General features: G+C 58.9%; 1 long non-coding RNA gene across 1 annotated transcript; it reads left to right on the top strand.

Moving 5' to 3' along the window:
- Nucleotides 1-1,831: 1,831 nt before the first annotated feature.
- Nucleotides 1,832-4,223, top strand: LOC137157237 (uncharacterized). Its single transcript, XR_010921039.1, has 2 exons — nt 1,832-1,922; nt 2,793-4,223. It is a non-coding gene; the product is annotated as an uncharacterized lncRNA (long non-coding RNA).
- Nucleotides 4,224-8,081: the final 3,858 nt, after the last annotated feature.

Raw genomic sequence — 8,081 nt, 5'->3', positions numbered from 1 at the left:
AAGGAGCCCCACTCCAGAGCAGAACCAGGGCGCCACGTGGTCCGGCAGGGCCCCGCGGCACAGAAGGATGCTTTGTGCCGCCCGACCTGCCTCGGCGTTTGAAGTGAGCAGGCTGGTTCCCTGCCGAGCTCCGAGCCCAGGTGGGTGGCGCAGGCACAGCAATGCCCTGGGGATGAAAGACACTGAGCCCAGAGAGGCTGAGATGAAAGGCAGGCCCTGTTTCACACACAGAAATTCACACTCACAGATGCCAGCCTACCCCCCCTCCGGCTGAGCCGCCTTGGATGCGGGCAGCGCAGTGCCACCAGCGATGGGCAAAGGGGCTGCGTGCCAGGGCCAAGCTGCATTTCCCACGACGGTGCCAGGGGACGGCGCTTCCCAGTCTCCCGTTGCCAGCTGCAGCAGCAAGCACTGACATTAGCGGCTCCCCCCCCCTCCGCCGCGGTCCTTTACAGACCCTGTCACCCTGCTGCGCTTCACCATGGAGATTAAAGGCAGCCGCTTCTCTCCTGAGCTGAGCCATTGCTCTGTTGTTTCATTAGGGGAGGCTTCCCTGACAGCTGGGCTTTGGAGATGGGGACTATAAAGGCGAACGGCTCTGGCAGCCTCTGGGGAGGCGAGGGATGCTCGGTGTGAAAATTAATCAGCATTGAGACATAGCTGGGATGAGCCACAAGAAATCCCAGCTAATGGGCCGGTGGCCCAGCCCCCAGACCTGCATTATGGCCTCCTTCCCCCACCAAGCAGGTAACCCTTCGCCCACCTCTGGCTCCTGCCAACCAAGGATCTCAAAGCACTTTAAAAGCAGCCATGAACGTGGCGACCTGGTAATAGGGAAGCGTCGTTATCCTCCTTTTTCCCCAGGGGGAAACTGAGGCAATGGAGTAGGGAGATGACTGAGAAATAGAACCCAAAATGGCTCATTCCTGGCTCTAACCACTAGACAATGCTCCTTCCCTTATACCAGCCGCTGCCATCCCGGTGCCAGCATGCGCACTGCTGTATCCCAGCCTTTGTCCTGTATTATCATTAGCATTTATTATTTGTACTGCTGTAGAGCCTAGGAGTCCCAGCCATGGACCAGGACCCCATTGCGCTAGGTGCTGCACAAACAGAACAAGATGGTCCCTGCCTCAAAGAGCTTCCGTCCTAGATCGGCTGCTCCACATTCTGCCCTTGCCTGCAGCTTGCATCCCAGCCCTTGCAGTCTCCGCCATTCAGGTTTGGCAGCGTTTTACACCCGCTTTGTCCTGGGATAAATGGCTGCGCAGGGGGCAGGGAATGGTGTAGGCTTAGATTACAGAGGCAAGGCTGGTGAATTGACGTGGGCTTTGTGAATGCAAACAAGAGCTGGAGAGGGTCACAAAACCCCCGCGAGGGCTGCCCATCTCTTGTCCAAACACAGGGGCCCAATCCAGTTGCCCCTCACTCCACGCGAGTGGCCCATTGTCTTCAGGCAGCTGATGGACCAGGCCTCTGCTTTCGTGCATAGGGCACAATCCTATGTGGTTCACAGGACAGGGCATTGGGCTGCGGTACAGGAGGCTGAGGCCAAGACCCAGATCCTCAGGAGTATTTAAGCTCCTAACTCCCAATTAAATCAATGGGAGTTGGGCACCTAAATGAACCCTTGCATCCAAGTCCCAGATCTGTGTCAATAGGGGTGGTGAAGCCCTTATATAACCAGAAGTGATGGCAAAAAAGCTGATTGGCTAGAGAAACTGTCAGTCATCCAGCAACATGAGGGTGGGACTTCTCTTCTCTGCAAAGGGTTCTGGGTAGGGAAGCCCTCTATAAAATCCCTGGCTTCCTGGCTCCTAGTCATGAGGAAGGATTGCCTTGTCCTGTTATGAGGCAGCTGGTGCACTGTGGATGGGGGCCTGGACTGACGTGTCATGCAATGGTGTTCTGTGTGTTTGCAGGTTATTTAAATCCCCTCAACTCCTCTCTACTGGGTCCTGCTGATGTCTTTGGACAACCTGGCAGCTTTTGTACTCTGCTATGGCCCTCAGAGGTGCCTAACTCCCAGTGAAATCAATGGGAGTTAGGTGCTGAGATCCCTTTGATGATCTGAGCTGACTCCCAAGTCTGCCACTGGCCCGCTGGATGACATTGGGCAAGTCCCTTCGCCACGCCACACCCCAGTCTGTTATAATGCAGCTTGTCTGGGCGGGTGGCTGTCTCACCATGTGTCCGCATAGCACTGTGGGGCGCCTGGGCTACAAATCATGGGGAGGATGATGCTGCATATGCAGACATGATTCACTGACATGCGCTCTATGACCCAGGGTGACCTCCTGCCCTAGCCCTGTGGGCACGCACAGCTCACTGCATGTGAATCCCAGGCATGTATTTCACATGTACTAGCCTGACTCATACAGAGGGGAGCCCCCCAGTCTGCATCTGAGACAGGCTCAAGCTGCAGCATTTGCCTCTGGATTTCCATCTCCCCAGACTGCGGGCCGCTTGGCTCCTTTCTATCCACCCGCCTGCACCCTCATCACCCTGCACGGGCATCTGCGCCCCCCGTCCCCAGCCTCTGACAGGAAGATGGGGGGAGGCGGCTAATGAAGGTTCGTCTGACGTGAGCAGAGCCTGCCCTGGGGACCTGCCGCGGTGCCCGGGGTCAGCAGCGTTGGCAGAAGTGTTCTTGGCTGCAGCCTGCAACGTTCTGCCACTTGGGGCCAATTTGCCCAGCCAGCTTGTGCTGCTTCTAATGCCAGCCCTGCTCAGATGCCTCTGCAGCTGCAATTCACGAGCTCTCTAAACTGCCCACTGCCTTCCTCTGCCAGGGGGAGGATGCGGCTGGTGAGCCTCTAGTGACTAAACTAGAGAGGATGGCACCCGATGCTCTGCTTCGCCAGCTGCTGGGCACCCCACGCACCCGCCCAGAGGGAGGCTTCTGATAGGAGATCTTTAAGAAGCTGGAGGATCAAGAGCTGAGGATGGCAGGCCCGGAAGCCTATCGCAAATGCCAGTCCGGGCCTGGAAGCTGGGACTCTGAGGCCGCTCGGTTTGATTAATTCTGCCTCCTGGCTGCTCTTGGCAGCTGGCTCAGCACCGGCTTTGCCCTGCGGCATGACTGAAAGCAGGGCCGTGGCATACAGCTCCCAGCCAGGGCATGGCGGTTCCCCCTAGCACAGCGTGGGGCACTAGCCCTGTCCCACCCCTGCCCTAGCGAGTGGGGAGAAATCCTCCCTCCAGCAGGAGCTACACATGTTGGGTTTCTTCGGAAGGGTGCATGGAAAATGAATGCTGAGCAGGAGAAGAGAAGGGGCTAAACTGCAGGAGTCAGGGAGTAGAATAAATAGGATCTACTCTGGGAGAGCCGTAGATAGTGGGAATCTGTCTGTCCGTCCCCAAGCATGCTCCTCTGTCTATTCATGCTTATTACTGGACTATCTGCAGGTGGGCTGGAAAATGTTTTGTCTAGATTACACCCCAGGGGAGGCAAAGTGGAGTTAATCCAGTTAGAATTTGCCCAGGATATGAGGTGTGATGCCTGGAGGGATTCCATCCCTCGCCCCGTCCCGTAACGCCCCTCCCCTGGAACAGCTCAGACCCCTGTGGGTGCTGGGTCCCTCCTTCTTGCTCAACTGAACCCCAGAACCTCGGCCCTCCTGTCTTGTAGGCAGCATGATGGGATCTTTGCTGCCCCTGAGTCCCGCCTGGGAAAGGTGGTAGCTCTGGTGACACCGACCCCTTTTGGGACCGCACTGGGGCTTGGTGCTGACTCGGGGGGGGGCACCCTACTCCAGAGGCAGGGCCCCACTTTTCCTTCCGAGGGTCGACCAAGTCTGCTGCTGCTTCGTTGGGGAGCAAATCGAGGGCAGGCCCTGCCCTTCCGGCCGCCTCCTCGGAAACACGTGATGACTCTGGCTTCTCTGTAACCCAGAGCCTCTAAATCCTGGTGTGAGGACGTCAGGAACTCAGGTGGAGGTCAGGGGTCTATGGCAGGAGTGGGTGGGCGAGGCTCTGTGGCCTGCGACGTGCAGACGAGAAGACCACGACGGTCCCTTCTGGCCTTAAAGCCTGAGACTCTGCCACTCGCTCCGGGTCTCGGAATGGGCTCTCGGGAGCGGCAGGCTGCACCATGGAGGAGATACCATCGCAGCAGGGCAGGGCGCTGACTGACCCAGTGAGGGGGGTCAGGGCATTGGCTATGGGGGACTGGAGCAGAGGAGCAAGAGGGGGAGGTCTGCCACTTCCCCCTCCGCCAGAGTTATTCCTGCCTAGCACGGCTCGGGCAGGCCTGTGGCTCCCTGCAGAGCCGCGTCCTGGCTCCAGGACTAGCTGGAACGATGGGGAAAGGCGTCTTGTTGGCGGCGAAGGGGCCGTCCCTCTCTCGGAGTGACCGGCTGGAGTAGTCAGGTGTGGCTTTGTGCCGCCTTCTTCCATGGAGAGCATCTCTTTCCAACCCGAGGGCAGCTGGCAGGTGGCTATATAGGAGGGACCTTTCCCTAGGGGTCAGTCCAGGATCAGATCCCAAGCGGTGCTGCAATTCCTACACAAGTGGGTGGGCCTGATCCTATCCCGGTGGCTGGAGCTCAGTGGGGGCTACAGGTGCTTAGCAGGTGCCCAGCACTTCAGGATTCGGCTCTGTAAGTTGCCTAGCCCCCATCTGGAGAGCTGATGGTTTCCTGTTGCTGGAAGCTGATTAGCAGGGAGCCCATCACTGGAGCCAGCCTTCATGCGTGAGGCTGGAACCGCTGAAGACCTGGATTAGTTCATTAGCAGGAAGGGCGCTGTACCCCACTAGCGGTTGCCTCCCCCATCTAGGATCTAGGATCACCGGCGCGGAGGAGACCCAGCGCGGCTTTTCCCTGTCCTCGCTGGGGCCACAAATCTCCATTTCTGGGCTCGCTGCCCCGAGCCCAGCCGGTCGCCATCGCTGAGCGCAGACAGCTGAGCACCTGCCCCCATTCTCTTCGTGTCCCTCTCTGTCCGTCCCTTTCATCCTGTCGCCTTCACCCACTCGCTCTGTGCCTCTCGCTCCCTCTGACCCCATCTCTCTCCTTTTCCTTTCTCTTCTTTCTGCCCTCTCTCCCTCTCCCGGTCGCTTTCTGGGCATCGGTTTCCCCAGCTGCACAAGGGCGACGATCACCCTGCCAGCCCTACCGAGGGGGGTTAGGCGCCGTCACTTGGGGCCTGATCCGAAGCCTTTAGAGGTCAGTGGGAGGCTAGCCCAGAGCTCTGAGCACGCCGGACGCTCAGTGCCACCCTCTCAGCCCTGCCCTCTCTGGTCTTAAAAACGTCCGGTGATGGGGGTTCCATGGCCTACCTCGGAAGCCTGTTGCAGTGTAACTACCCTTAGGGTTACCCTAACATCTAACCTACAATCTTCCTACATCAGTGCCGTGCTCCAGCTGATCTAGTGGACTGGGATTTTGGAGACATGGGGCGGGTCTATCCCCAGCTCTGCCACTGACCTGCTGGGTGACCTTGGGCAAGTCACTTCCCTTCTTTTTTCTACCCTTTAGATTGAGAACTCCTCAGGGCAGGGGCTGACCCTACAGGACTGGCTGGCTGGAATCACTGCAATGCCAATAATCAGCCGGTCCAGCCTCTGACGGACAAATGCCAGCCACTTCAGAGGAAGGTCCAAGAGGCCCTGTGGGAGGCAGCTATGGAGCAAACTGCCTCCAGAGAGCAGCCTCCTGACCCATGCTAGGTAGGGGCTGGGGTAAGGCCTGGAGCGGGAGAGTTTCTTGCCCCACCAATCAGTAGGAACGGGCACAGCACGCCGGCCCGGTTTGCTGTCTGCATCACAGCAGAGGGGAGGGTCCCTGCAGGAGCTCTCGCGACATGCATGGCTCCTGCCAGGTCTGTAACCCCGCTGGGGACACGGGTGCTGGGAAGGGATCCTATAGTGTCGACAGAAGCCGAGAGAGGGGTGAGGGGGCGGGGAAGAGCGTGCACAGCCGGTGGGAAAGGCAAAGGGATACAAGTCTGAGAACATTACCCACCTCTCCCAGAGATGGGGCCCCGGGGACTGAGCTGCAGCGGGAGGAGGATGCTGTGTCTGGCTGCTAGAGAGGCTGCCGTTGTCCTCAGCTCCCGCAGCGGGAGAGCAGCAAACGGAGAGGTTCTTCGGGGACACCAAGTGCCTACAGCAGGCCCCTCACCATGGCGCCTGGGCTCCTCGCTCCCAACCCCCAGGAGGACTCTTGTTTAATCATCAGTGCAAACTGGCTCCATTTTGGACGCTGGTTCTCCCTGGGCAGGGCGGTTCAGGGGCCCTGGGGAAGCCCGGCTGGAGATGTGCTACCCCAGGGGCTGAGTTCAGCAGAGTTAGATGCATGAATTGGGCCCCATGGAAAACAAGCCGGGTAGCAGAGGGGGGCGTCCGAGGTGTGCATCCAGTGCATGCAAGTGCACCCTGGGGGTGCGGGCTGCCCCCTACAGGTGAACAGCAGACACTTCGACCAGGTGTGGGACCTCCCATTGTGTCGGGCTAACCCTGGGTTTTGCCGTGGTTAGCCCCTGGAGGGAAGGGGATCAGTAGACACCATGCTGGGCGGTGCAGGATTGGGCCAGACGGGGGTGGGGAGGGGAAGCAGTCTGACGTCCGGTGACCAGCGTGGGGGGGGGGGGAGGGTGTTGAGAAGCAGCTTGGGCCAGTCCATTCATTAGCTGGCAAGTCAGGCGGTGTGAGGGGAGTAGCCGATGTAATTAGAGCAGGGAGAACTTCTCCGGATCCAGAAGCCTCCCAGGCAAGAGGGAGCCAAGGAAGCTGAGACATAAGCCAGGTCACGAGGCGTCCCTCCCTGGGCTTGGATGAAGGATGTTTCCTCTGTCAGAATCCAGCATCCCTCGATGGAAGAGGCCTCTGCCCCCGCATAGCCAAGTAGCTGGCCAAGAGCTGATGATGTCACGTTCAGTGTTGTTGTTTGTGTTGCTGTAGCAGCCTGGAGCCACAATCATGGAGCAGGACCCCATGGTGCTAGCTGCTGTGCAAACGCTGAACACAAGGATAGTCCCTGCCCCAAAGAGCTCCCAGTCCACACCTGCTCTGTGCCTGCATTTCTCTCCCCGCCCTGCTGTCCGGGGCAATCCTCCTCTCTCTAGGGGGATCCTGCACGACAAGAAATGCCCCCTGAGGCCCGCATGGCATCTCCACATTGCCTGGCAACGTGCCGTCAAGCGGCCTACTGTGTCGACAGCAAGGCAGGGCGACAGCACGGGGGTGTCGGTGTCGGGGCAGGGTCGACAAGCGACACAACCAAATCACACAGACGCTGGGATGTGGCGATGTTGCGATGACCCACGGTGAGGCTGTTGATATGCAATGTGGTGACGGCGGAGTGGGATGCAGGGGGCATGCGGCAGCATCCTCCTGGGACATGATATGGGGGTGCGGGCGGCATCCCATGGACACTTCATATAGGACCATAGGACTGCAGGGGACACTACTGGGTCGTTGAGTCCAGGCCCGGCTATCGCAGGCCGGCCCATATCGGAGAGACAATGGCTTTATCCAGCAGGACAAGGAGTCCAGAGAAAGGATGGCCTGGGGGGTGAAGGACCCAAGAGATCTCAGTCCATGGACTCCCTGTGTGCCCTTGGGAAAGCCATGCAATCTCTCTGTGCCTCAGTTCGCCGCCGGTAAAAGAGGGACAACAATCCTTCCTCTCCTCACCCTTAGTCTTCCTTCACTATTTAGATTGTACTCTCTCTGGGGCAGAGACCGTCTCTTACTCTGCGTATGGTCAGCACCTAGCACGAGGGAGCCCTGATCTCAGCCAGAGCCACTAGGCATGACTGCTACCATGAATTAATCTAACGGGATGCCCTGGCCCCGGGTGCCCAAACATGTGCCTGGGTCACCACCTGGGCCGTTCTTCCTCCCGCTGGGCTGGAAGATGGAAGTTGACGCTGCTGCCTTTGCCAGCCTGAGCGTTAACAGAGCCGCCGCTGGGCGAATCCGGCTCTCCCTCTGCTCGCAGAGTCCCTGCCCTGCTCACTATCTCACTGTCCAGATGCTGCTCTGAGTTACAAACGCGCAGAGAGTGACAGCGAGCGTCAGGAGATCCTGGCTGGGATAAGATCGTAATTAGCTGCAACCGCTGCCTCCCGGCTCT

This window comes from Emydura macquarii, unplaced genomic scaffold (assembly GCF_026122565.2).
Source record: "Emydura macquarii macquarii isolate MOO-44397 ecotype Brisbane River unplaced genomic scaffold, CSIRO-AGI_Emac_v2 contig_306, whole genome shotgun sequence".
Taxonomy (NCBI): Eukaryota; Metazoa; Chordata; order Testudines; family Chelidae; genus Emydura; species Emydura macquarii.
The sequence above is the reverse complement of the archived record's forward strand: the minus strand, read 5'-3'. Positions and strand labels throughout refer to the sequence as shown.